Raw genomic sequence first — 23,968 nt, 5'->3', positions numbered from 1 at the left:
CAGGAAATAAGTGCAACAGTTATTGTTCAAAGCATTTAGAATAAAAATGTCCATTTCACATCCGTTTCAAATGATGGGTAACGGTTGATTGGGATCCAGTTAAACCATGTTTCTGCTCAAAGATTTAGAAGATTTACAAAAAATGAATCTAAAATCATGCTATGCCCTGCTATGTGGCTCCAATGTTGCGTTCACATTACTGCACCTGTATAAGAACTCAATTTACAGAGGGTGAAATAATTCTTTAATGTGTCACCAATTTTCTAGGTAAATATATTTTGTAAAGGTACTGTTGACATCAAATTCTCACCAGATGTGTGTAACAATCCATCCAATCCACCCAGGCAAAGAAATCAAACCATAGATGTCAATAAATTATGGTATGTTTTGTGTGATGGGACATGACACTGGGGAAAAAGTATTGAACACACTTACTGAAATGTAATTAATACTTTGTAAAAGTCTCAGTTGACGACCTCTTCAAGATGCCTCTTTTATGGAGAAACTAGTCACATGTATTGCTCAGGAGTGATTTTAGGCTCATTCTTCCCCACAAACACCAAATCCTGAAGGTCCTGTGGGGCGCCTTCTTTGAACTCTGAGCTTTAGTTCCTTCCACAAATTTTCCCTTGGATTTTGGTCCTTTATTTTTCCCTCTTCACCCATGATGCCACACTGAGAGAGAGATCCGCCCACCAACGACAGGAAACCTACTGAAATAAAAGGGTGGTACCTTTCCCGCACATCACTTGGTTTCCTGTCCTTGATTGCAACATTATACTGGAATCGGCAGTTTAGGTAGAAAGATTTTTTTTTTCTTAGCCCAGTCCCAGTGCCTGGAAGAGTGCAGGGTACTGGATTCACCATCCACGGGTCCAGTGGGTGCTCTGTTGTACGTGCAGACACAGGCAGCAGAATCGGAGATGCGTTACACGTTTTGCTCCGCAGTGCTGCCCTCCTCCCTCTGCACTACCTGCTCTCATCCTCTACTGTACAGCCTGTTAGGTTGTTTGTGATGCGCTTCTGGTATGGGTGTGCTCCGATGATGTAACGGGCGAAAGTCATTCAGGGGAATGAGTGTGCCTGAGTATCAGTGGAGGCTAGCCAGAAGATGGTGCCCTAGGCGAAAACGCCGGCCGTGACGTGCAAGGATATAGTGCATCCTGGATTTTGTGGTTTAGGAGGGAGGGACAATTACTTGGCACCTGAGGAGACGTAATAGAGGAGTAGCATGGTGGATCCCCCTTAAATGGGGCTGCGTCCACAGAACATCGCTTATGCTCAATCTCTCCTCTGTCATAGAGGACCAGACAGCAACTACCACCAGCTCACCATTATTAACCTATATGAGCCAAAAAATTGAGTGGTACAAGAATTGGTAATATACAGTGTGAACCACTAAACTGACCAAAAATAAATATATATGGATAATAACCTTTAAACAAATTTTTATAGCCATAAAGTAGGGTTGAGCGACTTTTCTTTTTATAGGATCGGGTCGGGTTTCACGAAACCCGACTTTTTCAAAAGTCGGGTCGGCCGAAACACGAAAACCAATGCAGTGCATTGGGTTTTTAATGGTTCCCAGGGTCTGAAGGAGAGGAAACTCTCCTTCAGGCCCTGGGATCCATATTTAAGTGTAAAATAATCAAAATAAAAAATATTGATATACTTACCCTCGGACGCGCCCTGGTTCTCATTGGCAGCCTTCCTTCCTAAGAATCAGCGCCTGAAGGACCTTCGATGACATCGCGGCTTGTGATTGGTCGCGTGAGCGGTCACATGGGCGTCACGCGACCAATCACAAGCCGCAACGTCATCTAAGGTCCTTCAGGCGCTGATTCTTAGGAAGGAAGGCTGCGGGTTAGAACCAGGGCGCGTCCGAGGGTGAGTATATACCTATTAGGAATATACTCACCCTCGGACGCGCCCTCGGACGCTTCCTTCCTAAGAATGAGCGCCTGAAGGACCTTAGATGACGTCGCGGCTTGTGATTGGTCACGTGACCGCCCATGTGACCGCTCACGCGACCAATCACAAGCCGCGACGTCATCGAAGGCCCTTCAGGCGCTCATTCTTAGGAAGGAAGGCTGCCGGTGAGAACCAGGGCGCGTCCGAGGGTGAGTATATCAATATTTTTTTTTTTTATTCTTTATTTTACACTTAAATATGAATTCCGATACCGATTCCCGATATCTTAAACATATCGGAACTCGGTATCGGAATTCCGATTCCAGATCAGAAGATCGCCGACCTCATGGCCGACCCCACACAGGGGTCGGGTCGGGTTTCATGAAACCCGACTTTGCCAAAAGTCGGCGACTTCTGAATCTGGCTGACCCGTTTCGCTCAACCCTACCATAAAGTAGTAAAATATTGTACATTAATAAAGTGAGCTAGATAGGGCGACTACACAGCAGGAAGGAGATGCATAGATTGGTGTACACAGAGCTGCACAGTAGGCAACTATAAGGATAATGGGCTGAAGAACAGATTCCACAAAATAGCCTTAGATGAAAATGCATGTGTCCTAGAGTAGATAGGTATAAATTATTATTCATTTTTTTATAGTGCCATTTATTCCATGGCGCTTTACATGTGAAAAGGGGCATACATAGACGAGTACCATAAACATGAGCAATGCAAGGCACACACAAGTACAAAAGAAGAGAGGACCCTGCCTGTGAGGGCTTACAGTCTACAGGGGATGGGTGAGGATATACTAGGAGGGGGGTAGAGATGGTTTTGCGGCAGTTCAGTAGACTGAGGATCACTGCAAGTTGTAGGCTTTTCGGAAGAGGTGGGTCTTCAGGTTCCATTTGAAGGTTTCCGTGGTAGGCGAGAGCCTGATGTGTTGGGGTAGAGAGTTCCAGAATATGGGGGAAGCACGAGAGAAGTCTTGTATGCTGTTGAGGGAAGAAAAGATAAGAGGGGGAGTAATAAATGCACAAGTTATGCAAAACTGACATTAATAAAGACTAGTAAATACCTGTGATCATCTGCTATGCTGGTGCCAGATCCCAACATCTTTCGGAATGTAGCCTTAGTTGGGTTGTTACGTCAGACCAGCAGGAGGCACATTAAATACAGCCAGAAACCAATAGGAGAAGGCCACGTGTCAAGGGTGTATGTTGTGAATTCTGTGGCAGAGCTCCCTCCTGTGGTCACAAGTGGTACTTCGGCTGATTCTCTCTGGGAGCTTCCGTTTGTGGAGGAAAGTGGTACTGCGGCTTCTGAGTTTCCTCCCTCAGGTGATCTGGTGAGGTCGTTAGGTGCTTCTCTACTTAACTCCACCTAATGCTTTGATCCTGGCTTCCTGTCAATGTTCCAGTGTTGGACTTGTTTTTCCCTGGATCATTCCTGTGGCCTGCTGCTCTGCATAGCTAAGTTCTTCTTTGCTATTTGTTTGCTATTTTTTCTGTCCAGCTTGTCTAATTGTTTTGCTGGAAGCTCTGGGACGCAAAGGGTGTACCTCCGTGCCGTTAGTTCGGTACGGAGGGTCTTTTTGCCCCCTTTGCGTGGTTTTCTTTAGGGTTTTGTGTAGACCGCAAAGTTATCTTTCCTATCCTCGTTCTGTTAAGAAAGTTGGGCCTCACTTTGCTGAATCTATTTCATCCCTACGTTTGTCTTTTCATCTTTACTCACAGTCATTATATGTGGGGGGCTGCCTTTTCCTTTGGGGTATTTCTCTGAGGCAAGGTAGGCTTATTTTCTATCTTCAGGCTAGTTAGTTTCTCAGGCTGTGCCGAGTTGCATAGGCAGAGTTAAGGTACCTTCACACATAACGATATTGTTAACGATATCGTTGCTTTTTGTGACGTATCAACGATATCGTTAATGAAATCGTTATGTGTGACAGCGACCAACGATCAGGCCCCTGCTGGGAGATCGTTGGTCGCTGAATAAAGTCCAGAACTTTATTTCGTCGCTGGACTCCTCCTGACATCGCTGGATCGGCGTGTGTGACACCGATCCAGCGATGTCTTCACTGGTAACCAGGGTAAACATCGGGTAACTAAGCGCAGGGCCGCGCTTAGTAACCCGATGTTTACCCTGGTTACCATCCTAAAAGTAAAAAAAAACAGTACATACTTACCTAACGCTGTCTGTCCTCCAGCGCTGTGCTCTGCTCTCCTCCTGCACTGGCTGTGAGCGTCGGTCAGCCGGAAAGCAGAGCGGTGACGTCACCGCTCTGCTTTCCGGCCGCTGTGCTCACACAGACAGTACAGGAGGAGAGCAGAGCACAGCGCTGGAGGACAGACAGCGTTAGGTAAGTATGTACTGTTTTTTTTTTTTTTACTTTTAGGATGGTAACCAGGGTAAACATCGGGTTACTAAGCGCGGCCCTGCGCTTAGTTACCCGATGTTTACCCTGGTTACCGGCATAGTTGGTCGCTGGAGAGCTGTCTGTGTGACAGCTCTCCAGCGACCAAACAGCGACGCTGCAGCGATCCGGATCGTTGTCGGTATCGCTGCAGCGTCGCTTAATGTGAAGGGGCCTTTAGGCGCAATCCACGGCTGCCTCTAGTGTTGTTTGGAGAGGATTAGGGATTGTGGTCTGCAGAGTTCCCACGTCTCAGAGCTCGTTCTATGATTTTGGGTTATTGTCAGATCACTGTTTGTGCTCTGACCTCCATGTCCATTGTGATACTGAATTGCCTTTCATAACAGGTGTAATAAGGGTCATATATGGTGCATGCAGCTGATCAACCTCGCATCATGTTGCTAGGCTCTCTATACATGTGCTGTGACATAGCCGCGACAAATGCATCTGCGGAGCTGAACAGCTGATCAACCGGTGCGCTCCATGTATCCGGGTTCCCTCTGCAGCTTATCCGGTAAGTGCTATAGCTTGCCGAATAATCAAGGACACAATCAAATTAGCTCATCTCTAGTAGGGAACACTGATAAAAGATTAGAAATAAGAAATATACATATGGGGCACATAAATTAATATATAGTTCATGCCAAATTGGTATCAAAAGACGGTTTAGCTGAGAAGGTTATACTTATAGAAGTAGAGAAGATGCCATATGAATTTCCAGGTCCTGTCAAAGAAGATAGTCTTCAATATATTGATGTCCACAAGGACATCATCAGGAGGGCGACACCGTATACATAAATATGGATTCCAAAGGTCGCACATAGAACTATATAAAAAATATATCTGAAAACACAAGGGTGAAGATTAAAAATTTAGTTATATGATGTCAGGGGAATAATTTGTCTAGCGGAATAGTACAAAGCTGCAGACTTCATTTAAACCCTTGGGGTATACAGTATCCAAGGTCCAGATTCATTTACATTCTTTGTGACTAAAGTTTGGCTGTACTACCGCCACAAATAACAGAAAATACATGGTCAATACCCCGGACTTTCAGCAATGTGGTATTGCAGTCATGGTGGCTTCTGAAATGTCTTGGTATTGGCTTAAGGGTATGTGCACACGTTGCAGATTCGCTTGAGGAATCTTCTGTGCAGATTCTTCCTCTCTTGCCGGAAAACTCAGGTGCGGATTTGATGCTTTTTTTATGCAGATTTGTCTGCGTCTTTGAAAGCTAAATAAAGATCTATTATTGAACAAGAAAAAGAAAGCATTATGATGTAATGTCTTGTCCAACCTCTTCATTTACATACTCCACTGAAGAATAATGTTTACACACACACAGATCTATATATCTCTAGATATATCTACTATATAATTGTCTAAGGGTCACTTCCGTCTTTCTGTCTGTCTCTTTATCTGTCTGTCTGTAACTGAAATCCCAAGTTGCTGATTGGTCGCGGCAAAACAGCCACGACCAATCAGCGACGGGCACAGTCCGGCGGAAAAATGGCCACTCCTTACTCCCCTCCAGTCAGCGATCACACAGGGTTAATGGCAGCGTTATTGGATCGCATTATGCCGCGGTGTAACACACTTCGTTAATGCTGCTATTAACCCTGTGTGACCAACTTTTTACTATTGATGCTGCCTAAGCGGCATCAATAATAAAAATATATAATGTTAAAAATAATTTTAAAAATCATTATATACTCACCTTCCTGATCCAGCCCAGGCCTTTCCCGCTCCTCGCGACGCTCCGTGACCGGTCCATGCATTGCGGTCTTGCGAGATGATGACGTAGCTGCCTCGCGAGACCGCAAGTCAACATCTCGCGAGACCGCAATGCACTCTTGGGAGCGACGGACACAGTCCGGCCGCTCCCTACTCCCCTGCAGTCAGTGCCCCCTCTATACTACCCCCCCAGACATTGGTGCGGGATTTAAATCCCGCTTCGCTGATTGCTCGCGCCCAGCTGGCACAACTAATCAGCGACATTGGCATGGGATTTAAATCACGCTTCGCTGATTGGTCGCGCCCAGCCGACGCGCGACCAATCAGCACCATTGGCGTGGGATTTAAATCCCGCTTCGCTGATTGCTCACGACCAATCAGCGACATTGCCGCGGGATTTAAATCCCGCTGCGCTGATTGCTCGCGCCCAGCCGGCGCGACCAATCAGAAACATTGGCGCGGGATTTAATGTTAAAAATAATAAAAAATCATTATAGACTCACCTTCCGGATCCAGCCCAGGCCTTTCCCACTCCTCGCGACGCTCCTGTGGCCGGTCCATGCACTGTGGTCTCGCGAGATGATGTAGCGGTCTCGCGAGACTGCGACGTCATCTCACGGGACTGCGACGTCATCTCGCGAGACCGCAATGCACTCTTTAGACCGGCGCACACGAGGAGCATCGGTAAACTCTTCGCTTGGATCCGGGGGCTGACGGAAGGTGAGTATATAACAGGGATATGATGCCCACATTGCTATATACTACGTGGGCTGTGCAATATGCTGCGTGGGCTGTGCAATATACTGCGTGGGCTGTGCAATATACTGCGTGGGCTGTGCAATATACTACGTGGGCTGGGCAATATACTGCATGGGCTGTGCAATATACTGCGTTGGCTGTGCAATATACTGCGTGGGCTGTGCAATGTACTGCGTGGGCTGTGCAATGTACTGCGTGGGCTGTGCAATATAGTACGTGGGCTGTGCAATGTACTACGTGGGCTGTGCAATGTACTGCATGGGCTGTGCAGTGTACTGCGTGGGCTGTGCAATGTACTACGTGGCTGTGCTATATACATTGTGGCCTGTGTTATACACTACGTGGCCTGTGTTATACACTATGTGGCCTGTGTTATATACTGCATGCGTGGGCTCTTATATACTACGTGAGCTGTGTTACATGCTACTAGGCTGTTATAAACTATGTGGCTGTGTTATATGCTATGTGGGCTGTTATACACTCCGTGGGCTGTGCTATACACTACGTGGCTGTGCTATATACTCCGTGGGCTGTGTTATATACTACGTGGCTGTGCTATACACTACATGGCTGTGCAATATACTACGTGGCTGTGCTATTTACTACGTGGGCTGTTATATACTACGTGGCTGTGCTATATACTACGTGGCCGGCCGCGAACAATCAGCAACAGGCGCAGTCCGGATGAATCCTGTGTATTCAATGTATTATTCTAAAATCTTCATAAATAAACTACATACATATTCTAGAATACCCGATGCATTAGAATCGGGCTACCATCTAGTCTATAGATATACAGTACAGACCAAAAGTTTGGACACACCTCATTTAAAGATTTTTCTGTATTTTCATGACTTTGAAAATTGTACATTCACACTGAAGGCATCAAAACTATGAAATAACACTAGTGGAATTTTATACTTAACAAAAAAGTGTGAAACAACTGAAATTATGTCTTATAATCTAGGTTCTTCAAAGTAACCACCTTTTGCTTTGATGACTGCTTTGCACACTCTTGGCATTCTCTTGGTGAGCTTCAAGAGGTAGTCACCGGGAATGGTCTTCCAACAATCTTGAAGGAGTTCCCAGAGATGCTTAGCACTTGTTGGCCCTTTTGCCTTCACTCTGCGGTCCAGCTCACCCCAAACCATCTCCATTGTGTTCAGGTCTGGTGACTGTTCTTGCCAGGTCATCTGGCGTAGCACCCAATCACTCTCCTTCTTGGTCAAATAGCCCTTACACAGCCTTGAGGTGTGTTTGGGGTCATTGTCCTGTTGAAAAATAAATAATGGTCCATTTAAACGCAAACCGGATGGAATGGCATGCCGCTGCAAGATGTGGTAGCCATGCTGGTTCAGTATGCCTTCAATTTTGAATAAATCCCCAAAAGTGTCACCGGCATAGCATCCCCACACCATCACACCTCCTCCATGCTTCACGGTTGGAACCAGGCATGTAGAGCCCATCCGTTCACCTTTTCTGTTTTGCACAAAGACACGGTGGTTGGAACCAAAGATCTCACTCAAATTTGGACACATCAGACCAAAGCACAGATTTCCACTGGTCTAATGTCTAATGCTGCTAGGAAACCACTGCTAAGGACAGGCAACAAGCAGAAGAGACTTGTTTGGGCTAAAGAACACAAGGAATTTGTGTTCTTTAGCCCAAACAAGTCTCTTCTGCTTGTTGCCTGTCCTTAGCAGTGGTTTCCTAGCAGCTATTTTACCATGAAGGCCTGCTGCACAAAGTCTCCTCTTAAAAGTTGTTGTAAAGATGAGTCTGCTGCTAGCATTGACCTGGTCTCTAATCTGAGCTGCTGTTTACCTGCGATTTCTGAGGCTGGTGTCTCGGATAAACATCCTCAGAAGCAGAGGTGACTCTTGGTCTTCCTTTCCTGGGGTGGTCCTCATGTGAGCCAGTTTCTTTGTAGCGCTTGATAGTTTTTGCAACTGCACTTGGGGATACTTTCAAAGTTTTCCCAATTTTTCGGACTGACTGACCTCCTTCATTTCTTAAAGTAATGATCGCCACTCGTTTTTTTTTACTTAGCTGCTTTTTTCTTGCCATAATACAAATTCTAACAGTCTATAAAGTAGGACTATCAGCTGTTTATCCACCAGACTTCTGCACAACACAACTGATGGTCCCAACCCCATTTATAAGACAAGAAATCCCACTTATTAAACCTGACAGGGCACACCTATGAAGTGAAAACCATTTCCGGTGACTACCTCTTGAAACTCATCAAGAGAATGTCAAGAGTGTGCAAAGTGGTCATCAAAGCAAAAGGTGGCTACTTTGAAGAACCTAGAATATAAGACATAATTTCAGTTGTTTAACACTTTTTTGTTAAGTATATAATTCCACATGTACTAATTCACAGTTTTGGTGCCTTCAGTGTGAATGCACAATTTTCATAGTCATGTAAACACAGAAAAATCTTTAAATGCTTTGGTCTATACTGTGTGTGTGTATATATATTGTAGCATAGCGACTGGTCATGTGAATGATGGATGGTATGTATCGCAGAGGTGGATTGCCCTGTGATGGAAGCCTGGGTATGTTTTGCTCAAGCAGATCTACTGCTTAGGGGTTTGTTTACATTGGGAAGGCTTCCAGGTGATTGGAGAGATGGGTGGGTTTAGTCACCTACAAACCCAGCCAAAGAGGCGTGTCTGAACACGTAAGATGGTTTTGTGTGAAAGGACCTGTGGTGATGTCACGCTCACCTGACTGGCCATGTGACAGGTTCCTGGGTGTGGTTACACCTATGTAAAGGAGGTGTGTGTAGCACATGGGAGAGAGATTGAGTGAGTGTGTGAGTGTCTGTCAGGGTGGACACACTTCTGTGTGTCCTGGCAGGACACTGCAGAATGGCCTGTGTGTTGGACGGTTCCAATTGTGGACGTCCTGGAAGCACACAGAGACCATTCCAGGCTGGAGAGCCTGCGTGCTGGACATAGCACGGACGGTTGGTGTTGGAGACTCTGATGGTGGTTCAGGTGATGTACTCCTGTACTGATAGTGGTTCTAGTGATGTAGTTATATACTCATGGTGGTTCTGCTGATGTATTCATGTACTAATGGTGGTTCTGGTGATGTAGTCATATCCCGATGGTTGCATTGATGATTTAGTCATATACTGATAGTGGTTTGAGTGATGGTAGTCATAAACTGATAGAAGTTCTGGTGATGTATGTATGTACTGATGGTGGTTCTGGTGAGGTATTTCTGTACTGATGGTGGTTATGGTGATGTATTCATGTACTAATAGCAGTTCTGGTTATTTATTCATGTACGTTTGCAGGTCCAGCTATGAGTTTCAGTGCTGCTCCAAAGATGCTGTTGTGTGCATTGATGACATCACTTTGGCAGCGCTGCAGCCAATCAGCAAGTTCAACATCTCATGCCGTCACTATGGGCAGAGCCCTCAAACATATTATATAGCTAAAGCCTCATTTAAAAGTACTTTTTTTTACATGTGAGAAAAATTTAGTTTTCTTTATCAGTTTTGGCATCCTTTTTTTCCTCATAAGTAACCAACAATATATAAATGTCTAAGCTTCTCTTACTTGTTAACCAAAAACAATATTGCACTAGAATGACATGCAGATGGTTTCCAAGTGCTGTCCGTTTTCAGAATGACCAATTTACTTGAATGGGTAAAGTTGTTCTACAAATCGGATGAAAAACAGATCAGTATCTGTCTCAACAACAGGGCTCGGATATGTATTAATGGTCACAATTCATGTTAATTTCTATGGGAATTCCAGCCACCTCCACACTGACAGCAGCACGTCTCAGGACCCTGTTGTTGAGATAGATGGCAGCATGTTCATGTGTTCCGAGTAAACAGTGGGGTGGGTGCAACCAAGGGTAAATTTGCACAGGGCACCATTCAGACTTATGCCAGCCCTGAAAATATACAAACACCATGCAAATGTGTTCTTGGTCAGGTCTGAACACAGGACTCCAGTGCTGCAAGCAGGGCTGGGACAAGGTGTTTTGGTACCCTAGGCAGATGAAGTCAAGGGCACCCCACCTCCCACTCCGATGAACCCTCAGCCCCTAATCAAAGGAATAAGTCTGAAACTTGGGTAACAGAATCCCTAACACAACACCCTTCTCTTTCCATCTGGTCAGGTAACAAGCTTTGGCGACCACTTCTACTAAACTTGTTACCTTTTGCACCAAAAAATACCAGCAAAAGTAAAATAAAGTTGTGTACTTTAGAGGTAAGGCTGAACAAGGAGTGCAATTTCCAAGTTACATATATAATAATTGATTGTGGACCATTCACATAATAGTAAAACCAAATATTGATATTCATCCCTGCCGTCGCATATTTTTTAAGTCAGACCCAAGAACAGTCATGGAAACTAATATAGCTTTACTATAATGGGGGCCATTTGGTTTCAATTAAGGTGTCAAGCATTTGGCGGATAACCTTGAGGAAATTAAATAGACCCCATTATAGATAAGGGGTTAGTTTTTACATCCATGATGAGTCAAATATAGTTTGCAACAAAACTGATGGTGATTCTGGTGCCATATTCCTATATGGATAGTGGTTCTGCTCTCATATTCCTATACAGATAGTGGTTCTGGTGACATATTAATGTATGATAGTTATTCTGATGCTGTAATAATGTACTACTGATAGGTCTGGCGATGTATTCATGTAGTGATGATGGTTCTCGTTCTGTATTCATCACCAAAACCATCATCAGCATATGAATACAAAACCAAACTCATCATCAGAACATAAAGAGCCATCAATAGTATAGAAATGTGACACCTCAGTAAATAAATAGGTCACTAGAACATAGTAACATAGTAACATAGTTAGTAAGGCCGAAAAAAGACATTTGTCCATCCAGTTCAGCCTATATTCCATCATAATAAATACCCAGATCTACGTCCTTCTACAGAACCTAATAATTGTATGATACAATATTGTTCTGCTCCAGGAAGACATCCAGGCCTCTCTTGAACCCCTCGACTGAGTTCGCCATCACCACCTCCTCAGGCAAGCAATTCCAGATTCTCACTGCCCTAACAGTAAAGAATCCTCTTCTATGTTGGTGGAAAAACCTTCTCTCCTCCAGACGCAAAGAATGCCCCCTTGTGCCCGTCACCTTCCTTGGTATAAACAGATCCTCAGCGAGATATTTGTATTGTCCCCTTATATACTTATACATGGTTATTAGATCGCCCCTCAGTCGTCTTTTTTCTAGACTAAACCACAATGCGAACATGAATACATCACCAAAACCACCATAATTACATTAATGCGTCACACCAGAACTACTATCAGTACATAAATGTGTCACCAGAACTATCATGAGTACTTGAATACATAACCATAACCATTATTAGTACTGTAATGCGTCACCAGAACCACCATCAGTATATAAATGCATCACCAGAACCATAAATCGCACATGAATACATTATGAGAACCAACGTCAATAAATACACAAGTATATGAATATATTAACAGACCCACTATCAGCACATGACTACATCACCAAGCTTAGTACAGCAATCAATTGCAATGTCAAGTCAGCCCCATATACATTTGTATCACATAAATATACAACTCCCATTATGTCTGTAACAATTGTAAGGAGATCCTGAGAGTTGTAGTAATCAGTCATCATCAAACTGCGGATCATACAGGAACCACAGACTGATAAGACAAAGTCAGTATCAACAAGTAAACATTTGCTTAGGGCAGCATGGTGGCTCAGTGGATAGCACAGCAGCCTTGCAGCGCTGGAGTCCTGGCTTCAAACCCCATCTGGACAACATATGCAAAGAGTTTGTATGTTCTCTCCGTGTTTGCGTGGGTTTCCTCCGGTTTCCTCCCACATTCCAAAGACATACTGATAGGGAATTTAGATTGTGAGCTCCAATGGGGACAGCGATGATAATGTGTGCAAACTGTAAAGCGCTGCGGAATATGTTAGCGCTATATAAAAATAAAGATTATTATTATTATTTGCACCCAGGTATAAGTCCAGTCTTCTCTGATTGGAGTTTTTCTTTCTTTTCATCTCCATTTTGTTCAGACTCCATGATGACTTTTCACATCCACATCTCGTCTCTGCAGACTTCCCTCTTTTCTGTTCTTCTGCAGCACATCCCCACATGGTGCCCTTAAAAATAAATGTGTTATTAAAATGCCTTCTGGATAAAAATATCTGTCCAAACTATAACCTAAATAAGCCTTTTATAGTCTATGGCCTCGACACTGTCTGCCCTTACGTGCTATAACCATCACACTTAAATAAATAAGGCAGCACACTGCGGCGCCAAAACATGCAAACATGAAAATTGAACTGCATTAGAAATATGAAAAAAAGAGAGCGTTTAGCGCATAAATTGGCCAATTCATGTGTACCTGGTAGCCACATTAAGGCATTTCTCGTATACCAGGACCTAGACTTTCCTTTCCTTGCTGAGAATAAACGTCTTCATATGAATGGGAACCTACTGTGAATCCTCTTCTTAAGCCCCCGTCACACACAGCGAGATCGCTAGCGAGATCGCTGCTGAGTCACAAGTTTTGTGACGCAACAGCGATCTCAGTAGCGATCTCGCTATGTGTGACATGTAGCAGCGATCAGGCCCCTGCTGTGAGATCGCTGGTCGTGTCAGAATGGCCTGGGCCATTTTTTGATCGTTGAGGTCCCGCTGGGTAGCACACATCGCTGTGTTTGACACCTTACCAACGACCTCGCTGACAGGACGTCCCATTTAATCATCATGAAATAGCATCGTTCTACAGGTCGCTACAGTTCACCGCATCGCTGCTGCGTCCTTGGGGAGATCACACTGTTTGACATCTCACCAGCGACCACATAGCGACGCTTGAGCGATCCCTGACAGGTCGTATCGTTGTCGGAATCGCTCAAGCGTCGCTATGTGTGACGGGGCCTTTAGACTAAAATCTCTCTATCTCTGTGGAGGGGTAATGGTCCTGCTGCGATTAAAACACCTGCGGCTAAGAGGCGGAGTTCTCAGTCAGAAGGCTAATGAATACAAATTTAAAAAAACTGACCGTCACATCCAAACATAGACTAAGTGTGAACAGGTGCTGAACCGGTGTCTCCTACACAGTATGATGGTTTCCAAAGCCGTTCCTAGTGTGTGATATCTACAACAACCCCCTCAAAATACACTATGATGTCCATTACAGCTTCCCTACAGTAAGATATCCTCCATAGCCCTCCAGATATAGTATGATTGACTCCACACAGTATTATGGTCCCCAGTCAACGATACAGTGTAATGGCCTCCACAGCCTCTTATGTACATTATAAGGTTCCCCATAGCACCCAACACAGTATGATGCCCCAACCATGACCCCAACGCATAATGTAATGGACCCCATACAGCCCTCCAGACAGTATAATGGCCCCAACACAACCCTCCACACAACATGATGGCCCCAACATAACCCTCCAAACAGTATGATGGCCGCAACAGAACTCTCCACACGGCATCATGGCCCCCACTATCCCTCCAAACAGCATAATGGTCCCAACACAACATGATGGATCTCACGCAAATCTCCAAACTATATAATTGCTTGAATACAGCATTATGGCCCTCCAAACAGTATAATGGCCCTCTACATTGCCCTCCAAATAGTATAATAGTCCACCACATAGCCCTGTAAATAGTATAATGGCCCCAATTCAGTCATGCAAACAGTATAATGTCCCCCCACATAGCCCTCCAAACAATATAATGGCTCCCACATAGTCTTGCAAAGAGAATAATGAACCCCACTTAGCTCTGCAAATAGTATAATTGATTCTTGCATAGCCTTGCAAACAGTATTATGGTCCCCACATAGCCCTCTAAAATATTAAAATGGCCCCCCGCATTGTATTTTAAATATTATAATGGCCCCCACATAACCCTCCATATAGTATAATGGTCCTCATATAGCCTTACAAATAGTATTATGCACCCCACATAGCCTTCCATATAATATAAAGGGCCACATGTAGCTTTCCAGATAATATAATGATCCCCACATAGCCTTCCATGTAATATAATGGGCACCAAATAGCCTTCTATATAGCATAATGGGTGCAACATGTCTATCCATATAACATAATGGACTCCACATAGCCTTTCATATAATAAAATGGTCCCAACATTGGCTTCCATATGATATAATGGGCCCTGCATAGCCTTCTATATAGTCTTCCATGTATTATAATGAGCCCCACAGTCTTCCATGTAGCATAATGGGCCCCACATAGCTTTCCATATAATATAATGGGCACCACATAGCCTTCCATATAATATAATGGGCCCCAAATAACCTATATAGTATAATGTGACCCACATAGCCTTCAATATAATATAACGGGTTACAAATAGCCTACTTACCCCCCAAGGAAGAAGCAGCTGCGAAACGCGAGTCCGGGGTTTCTTCAGTCTGAGCCGCATCACAACTCAGGTAGAGTTACATGTTAATTCTCTTCACTTTGCCCTCATGTGCAGCTTCCCACAGCTGATCTTCTGCTCCTAAAGGTACCTTCACACTCAGCGACGCTGCAGCGATACCGACAACGATGCCGATCGCTGCAGCGTCGCTGTTTGGTCGCTGGAGAGCTGTCACACAGACAGCTCTCCAGCGACCAACGATCCCGAGGTCCCCGGTAACCAGGGTAAACATCGGGTTACTAAGCGCAGGGCCGCGCTTAGTAACCCGATGTTTACCATGGTTACCAGCGTAAACGTTAAAAAAACAAACACTACATATTTACCTTCCGCTGTCTGTCCTCCGGCGCTGTGCTTTCCTCTGCACTGTCAGCGCCGGTCAGCCGGAAAGCAGAGCGGTGACGTCACCGCTGTGCTTTCCGGCTGGCCGGCGCTGACACAGGATGCAGGAGGAGTGCAGAGAAGCACAGCGCCGGGGACAGACAGCTGAAGGTAAGTATGTAGTGTTTGTTTTTTTAACATTTATGCTGGTAACCAGGGTAAACATCGGGTTACTAAGCGCGGCCCTGCGCTTAGTAACCCGATGTTTACCCTGGTTACCAGTGACAACATCGCTGAATCGGCGTCACACACGCCGATCCAGCGATGTCAGCGGGAGATCCAGCGACAAAATAAAGTTCTGGACTTTCCTCAGCGACCAACGATCTCCCAGCAGGGGCCTGATCGTTGGTCGCTGTCACACATAACGATTTCCTTAACGATATTGTTGCTACGTCTCAAAAAGCAACGATATCGTTAACGATATCGTTATGTGTGATGGTACCTTAAGTCTTGTGTACTTACCTCTTGCAGCACATTTCCACTGTGTCTTTGTGCTCCATTATTTACTATGTGTGGTGCCTAATCCACTTGTGATTTTTATATTTTGGCAATTTTGCATACGCCATGTGGCACTCCTACATTAGTTATTACTTTAGAGGGATAATTCTCAGTCTGATATTTGATGTTTAATATTTAATATGCATACATAATTTTTAATATTTACTTTCTTACAATATAATTATTTTTCCTCATTCAATTTTTGCACATATGCATTAGCACTTTAGTCTTTTTACTTGATCAATACGGATAATACTATCTTTGATTGCGTGAACTTGTTTAGCCTGCCATAATGCATTAGCACTTTAGCTTTTTTACTTTATGAATATGGACAATACTAATTTATGATTGTGTTAAACTTGCTCAGCCTGCCATAATCATGGTTTATTTATGAATTTATTCTGTTCAGCTACTACTCTGCTTTGTTTTCCCTAAACCCTTTCATTTATTTATCTTTATAGTTTGTATTTAAATTTTATCTATATACTGTACATTAATGAAATATTCTTAATTTTATACAGTTTTTGTACTTCCCTCTCTTTTAGATTAGTGTATGATTTCAGAAGTCACCTGATTCATATTTATGTGGTCATCTTTTGGGTATTGATTTAGCCTTCTATATAGTATAATGTGTCCCACATAGCCTTCCATGTATTATAATGGGCTCCACATTGCCTTCCATATAATATAATAGACTCCACATATCCTTCACCTTCCATATAATATAATGGGCCACATGTAGCCTTCCATATAACATAAGAATAGCCTTCTATATTATATAATGGTCCCAATATAGCCTTCCATATAGTATAATGGGCATCACATAGCCTTCCATATAACATAATGGTCCTCACATAGCCTTCCATATAATATAATGGGTCCCATAAAACCTTACATACAGTACAACTGCCCCCATAGCTGTCATGAATGTGCCGCATGCTGCTGGGACCTGTGCTACATCGTAGATTAGAAGATTGCGGCGTTTAGCTGAGCACAGGTCGTCTTTAAATCTACACGGCGGCCATTCAACAGTTTTTTTTTTCTGCCATGGAAATGGTTTATAGTTCCTTGTTGTCTATTGGCTGTGCTGCTTATTGGAGCCACTGCCTTACATTGTATAATAGATAAAGAAATGCCAGCTTACCCGCGCCCTAGGCGGTTGGAGGCACGAGATCCATAGGACAAGATGCAATCACATGTGGATGAAAGAAAGGGTTGTTCCAGCCTCCAGAATTTTTTGCCAAAGTTTTTTTTCATTTGCTAGGAGAAGGTGCAAAAAATATGTACAAAAATCAGTAAAAGGACAGCATAGCAGCAACGCGTTTCAAATGCACATGACATTCTTTGTCAGAGTTCTGGGTGTTACCCTTTTCACTCCCGTCCCTTTCCTCCCTGGGGGGAGGGGGGAGCTACATAGGATTGCGTAGCAGCACAGAGAGGCACGAGAATCGGGCATCTACATCTTCAGGGGTAACCCCAGGGTTAGGGATAGACTAGGGCTTCCCTAGATTAGGAGAGTATTGGGTCCTTCTTCACCTGCATCCTATGGTCACAGCATGACAATAGCATTCCATATTATGTAATGGGCCCCACATAGCCTTCCATATAATATAATGGGCCCCACATAGCCTTCCATGTAGTAGAATGGGCCCTACAATGTAATAATTGAGTTAAAAATAAAATAAAATACTAACATCTCCTTGTTCCCCCGCTGCTCCGGTCTCCACAGCGTGTGCTCGGCACTGCGGGAAAAATGACGTAACAATATCTCACCTGCAGTGCTGAGACATCAGGTCTCAGATGAAGAGGGAGAATGATGGATGTGGGAGCTGAGGGCTCCCTCTTTCATAATTGCTTTCAACTGTGTTGGCATCCAATATGCCGATAAAATAGAAAGTGTGATGCCGGGCGAGTGCTGGTGCTGGCACCGCCCCCCCTCCAAACTCAAGGGCCACATAGCGGCAATGTAGTCTGCCGCTGTTAGCGCTACACCACTGCTGCTGATTTATAAAAATGGATGACAATGCATGCAGAAGAAAAAAAGATGGAAATCTGACAATTTTTTAATACGCTCATATGAAGATAGCCTAAAAGTGCATTCACACGACTGTACTACTGTATTTTACGGTCTGCATTCAGGCCAAAATCCCCTTCTCAAGTGTGTGTCTCATGATGTGAACTAACAGCTTCACTGGCATAAATTAGGCCGATCATTCAAGTCAGGAAAAACTTGGTTGGACCAGACATTGTGGCCTGAACACAGACCATTGAATATGTTACTATGATAGCAACGGAGGGGGGGATTTTATGTGGCAGATCAGAGAATGAAAGGGAGGAAAGTATCCAGGTTATCAGGTGGGGCAGACCACACAGGCTGTGTGTGAATGTAGAGATGGCGGGGAGTTACTCCATAGCTTCAGTGTCAACACAAGGGAGAAGAGACCCATGGTGCTCTGTAGACGTGGTGAGTAGAGTTGAGCGACCTTTACCTTTGTAGAGTCGAGCCGGGTTTTGCGAAACCCGACTATCTCAAAAGTCGGGTCGAGTGAAATCGGCCGATTATGACGTAAAGTCGGGATCGACCGAAACACGAAACCCAATGCAAGTCAATGGGGCAGCATAGTCGGCAGTGAGTGGGGGCCAGGAAAACACCTAGAGTGCCCATTTTAATGTCAAAACCATCCATTCTTCTTAATGAAGCTTGTCAAGCGTAATTTACCTTATAATAATTGGAAGGCATTTGAAATTGGGGGTCATTTGGCTAAAGTTGTGGTGGGTAGGGCTGGTTCAAGTAATTAGTGGGCCCAGGAAATCTGGACCACGTCACGGCAGTGGAGCAGGGAGAGGTAAGTATTTCAACTTTGCAAGTGCTGTGAACCTGAGCAAGCAGGGGGGGCCCACTCGTTGGCATTGGCACTGGCACAGGGCCCCTCAAAGTACAGCGGTGTGTTTGCACGGCGGGGGCGCCTCCCACCGGCAGCAACACTTTTGCGTACTATGAGAGGCCCTGTGCCAGTGACGTCGCCAACTAGTATTCCTCCCCCCACCTGATGAAGGAACCTGCACTTTCATCTGCACCTTCCTCTTTGTTCCCGTGTAAGGTGGTATGGTATGCGGGAAGAGCAACCTGACTTTCAGCAGGGTCACAATGTTGTTGTGTAGCGTGCACGGGGAATGTTGCGTTATGGGTCAATGTACCAGCAGACTCATCTATCACTGGCTGGGCAATGGGCAGGATGAGGAGGAAACACAGATATAGGCCCAAATAATAAAGTGGGCTAAATGCAGTTCAAAATTGGTAACACAGGAATAACCAGGGGGCATTGCAGTGGAGGACAACTGGAATGAGAGGCTGACACAGAGAGTAGGCCCAAATCAGTAAGTAGTCGAAATGCAGTTCAAAATTGGCAACCGTAGTAAACAGGCGGCACAGCTTTGTTCAGTGGAGGAGAACAGCAAGGAGTGGCAGACACCGATAGTAGGCCCCAACCCAACTAGTAGGCCAAATGCAGTCTAACATTAACAACTACTTAACGAGCGCCTGAAAACGGAATTTCAGGACAGGAAACCAGGAGAACAGCAAGGAGCGGCAGACACTGTTAGTAGGCCCCAAACCAACTAGTACGCCAAATGCAGTTGTTCCATTTAACCACAATTTAACGAGAGCCTGAAGATAGAAGCTCAGGAAAGGCAACCTGGAGAACACCTTGGAGTGGAACACACCATCTCTCTCCACCCCATACCCATTTTGTAGGCCTAATGCTGTGTAGTTTTCTACAACTACTAAACGAGAGTTGGAAGACCGAAGCAATGGCAAGGCAACCTGGGGAACACCTTGGAGTGTAACACACCATCTCTCTCCACCCGATACCCATTTTGTAGGCCTAATGCAGTGTAGTTTTCTACAACTACTAAACGAGAGTCGGAAGATCGAAGCAATGGCGAGGAAACCTGGAGAACACCTTGGAGTGTAACACACCATCTCTCTCCACCCCATACCCATTTTGTAGGCCTAATGCAGCCTACTTTCCGACAACTACTAAACGAGAGCATGAAGATCGAAGCTCAGGAAAGGCAACCTGGGGAACACCTTGGAGTGTAACACACCATCTCTCTCCACCCGATACCCATTTTGTAGGCCTAATGCAGTGTAGTTTTCTACAACTACTAAACGAGAGTCGGAAGACCGAAGCAATGGCAAGGCAACCTGGGGAACACCTTGGAGTGTAACACACCATCTCTCTCCACCCGATACCCATTTTGTAGGCCTAATGCAGTGTAGTTTTCTACAACTACTAAACGAGAGTCGGAAGATCGAAGCAATGGCGAGGAAACCTGGAGAACACCTTGGAGTGTAACACACCATCTCTCTCCACCCCATACCCATTTTGTAGGCCTAATGCAGCCTACTTTCCGACAACTACTAAACGAGAGCATGAAGATCGAAGCTCAGGAAAGGCAACCTGGGGAACACCTTGGAGTGTAACACACCATCTCTCTCCACCCGATACCCATTTTGTAGGCCTAATGCAGTGTAGTTTTCTACAACTACTAAACGAGAGTCGGAAGACCGAAGCAATGGCAAGGCAACCTGGGGAACACCTTGGAGTGTAACACACCATCTCTCTCCACCCGATACCCATTTTGTAGGCCTAATGCAGTGTAGTTTTCTACAACTACTAAACGAGAGTCGGAAGATCGAAGCAATGGCGAGGAAACCTGGAGAACACCTTGGAGTGTAACACACCATCTCTCTCCACCCCATACACATTTTGTAGGCCTAATGCAGCCTACTTTCCGACAACTACAAAACGAGAGCATGAAGATCGAAGCTCAGGAAAGGCAACCTGGGGAACACCTTGGAGTGTAACACACCCTCTCTCTACACCACGGAAGGGCTGATTCTTAGGAAGGAAGGCTGTCGGAAAGAAGCAGGGCGCGTCCGAGGGTGATTATATTCTTATTAGGTATATACTCACCCTCGGACGCGCCCTGCTTCTTTATTTGTAATGAATGTTTATTTGCAATGTGGTTTTGACTTACTCTATTTTTTTGGTAAATAATGATTTTATTATTTTCATTGTTTTGCATCTTCTTGGCAATAATATAAAGAAGACGCGACAGGACAACACTCGGTGGATGCAATATCTGTGTTTTAAATTGAAAAAAACTTTCAGTTAACTACTTGCAGGAGAAAGTTATTGTAGCTGGTGGCCATTTTTAGTACTGTACCAGATTTTTGTTGTATGTGTTTGTTTTTAATGTTAAAATGTCTGCATTTGATATCTCTCCAGTATTTTCTTTTTTATAAGCAAAATACTTATTTTTATATTTTCTGATGTTGGTTCAAGGGGTACACTGGCAGCAGTAGACAGGTCAGTGGAGGCCTAGTGGAAGGAGGGACCGCAGACAGGCTTCGAAGCCCTAACAAAATAAATTGGCCTGGCTGTAGGCAATTTACAATTGGTTCCAGGGGAACACGGGCGGCAGTAGACAGGTCAGTGGAGGCCTAGTGGAAGGAGGGACCGCAGACAGGCTTCGAAGCCCTAACATAATAAATTGGGCTGGCTGTAAGCAATTTAAAATTGGTTCCAGGGGAACCCGGGCAGCAGTAGACAGGTCAGTGGAGGCCTAGTGGAAGGAGGGACCGCAGACAGGCTTCGAAGCCCTAACATAATAAATTGGCCTGGCTGTAGGCAATTTACAATTGGTTCCAGGGGAACACGGGCGGCAGTAGACAGGTCAGTGGAGGCCTAGTGGAAGGAGGGACCGCAGACAGGCTTCGAAGCCCTAACATAATAAATTGGGCTGGCTGTAGGCAATTTAAAATTGGTTCCAGGGGAACCCGGGCAGCAGTAGACAGGTCAGTGGAGGCCTAGTGGAAGGAGGGACCGCAGACAGGCTTCGAAGCCCTAACATAATAAATTGGGCTGGCTGTAGGCAATTTAAAATTGGTTCCAGGGGAACCCGGGCAGCAGTAGACAGGTCAGTGGAGGCCTAGTGGAAGGAGGGACCGCAGACAGGCTTCGAAGCCCTAACATAATAAATTGGGCTGGCTGTAGGCAATTTAAAATTGGTTCCAGGGGAACCCGGGCAGCAGTAGACAGGTCAGTGGAGGCCTAGTGGAAGGAGGGACCGCAGACAGGCTTCGAAGCCCTAACATAATAAATTGGGCTGGCTGTAGGCAATTTAAAATTGGTTCCAGGGGAACCCGGGCAGCAGTAGACAGGTCAGTGGAGGCCTAGTGGAAGGAGGGACCGCAGACAGGCTTCGAAGCCCTAACATAATAAATTGGCCTGGCTGTAGGCAATTTAAAATTGGTTCCAGGGGAACCCGGGCAGCAGTAGACAGGTCAGTGGAGGCCTAGTGGAAGGAGGGACCGCAGACAGGCTTCGAAGCCCTAACATAATAAATTGGGCTGGCTGTAGGCAATTTAAAATTGGTTCCAGGGGAACCCGGGCAGCAGTAGACAGGTCAGTGGAGGCCTAGTGGAAGGAGGGACCGCAGACAGGCTTCGAAGCCCTAACATAATAAATTGGGCTGGCTGTAGGCAATTTAAAATTGGTTCCAGGGGAACCCGGGCAGCAGTAGACAGGTCAGTGGAGGCCTAGTGGAAGGAGGGACCGCAGACAGGCTTCGAAGCCCTAACATAATAAATTGGCCTGGCTGTAGGCAATTTAAAATTGGTTCCAGGGGAACCCGGGCAGCAGTAGACAGGTCAGTGGAGGCCTAGTGGAAGGAGGGACCGCAGACAGGCTTCGAAGCCCTAACATAATAAATTGGGCTGGCTGTAGGCAATTTAAAATTGGTTCCAGGGGAACCCGGGCAGCAGTAGACAGGTCAGTGGAGGCCTAGTGGAAGGAGGGACCGCAGACAGGCTTCGAAGCCCTAACATAATAAATTGGCCTGGCTGTAGGCAATTTACAATTGGTTCCAGGGGAACACGGGCGGCAGTAGACAGGTCAGTGGAGGCCTAGTGGAAGGAGGGACCGCAGACAGGCTTCGAAGCCCTAACATAATAAATTGGGCTGGCTGTAGGCAATTTAAAATTGGTTCCAGGGGAACCCGGGCAGCAGTAGACAGGTCAGTGGAGGCCTAGTGGAAGGAGGGACCGCAGACAGGCTTTGAAGGCCTAACATAAGAAAAATGTCAATACAATGGTATTGACAGTGCCAGGCATTGAAGGATGTCAGCGCATAGACTAAACATTGGTGGAGCTGTGAGAGAAAATTTTGCAAGTGGTAGAGCACTGTTTGACCTGGGGGGGGGGGGGACTGTCTTGTGGCCGGCGGTACAGGCCCAGGGCCCCTCATATTACAACGGTGTGTCTGACGTTGGGTGCGCACCACCACCGCCAGACACTTTATTGTACTATGAGGGACCTAGTGGCAGTGCCGTCGACCAAAAGCGGGCACACCCACCTCTTCAGACAAACAGTACTCTCACGGGTGCTGGCGCCAAGTGGCGATACCACGGCCCCGTGTGGGGACTTTGGCCATTTAGGGAGGTGTTAACATGTCGGATGCTGGACAATCAGGTGCTGCAAATTACGAGATTGGAAAAGTCATTCAGAATAGTCCACAGGCAAGACCTTTACATAGGAAAGCTAGGTGTCAGCCGGGCAAGGTGGGGCAAAAGATTTCGAAATCCAGTTGTGGTTCATTTTAATGAAGGTTAGATCATCTACATTTTGGGTAGCCAGACGAGTCCTTTTTTCTGTTAGTATTGAACCTGCAGCACTGAATACTCTTTCTGATAGGACACTAGCTGCCGGGCAAGCAAGCTCCTGCAATGCATATTCTGCCA

Source organism: Ranitomeya imitator, chromosome 5, assembly GCF_032444005.1.
Source record: "Ranitomeya imitator isolate aRanImi1 chromosome 5, aRanImi1.pri, whole genome shotgun sequence".
NCBI lineage: Eukaryota > Metazoa > Chordata > Amphibia > Anura > Dendrobatidae > Ranitomeya > Ranitomeya imitator.
This window is presented reverse-complemented; position numbering follows the sequence as displayed.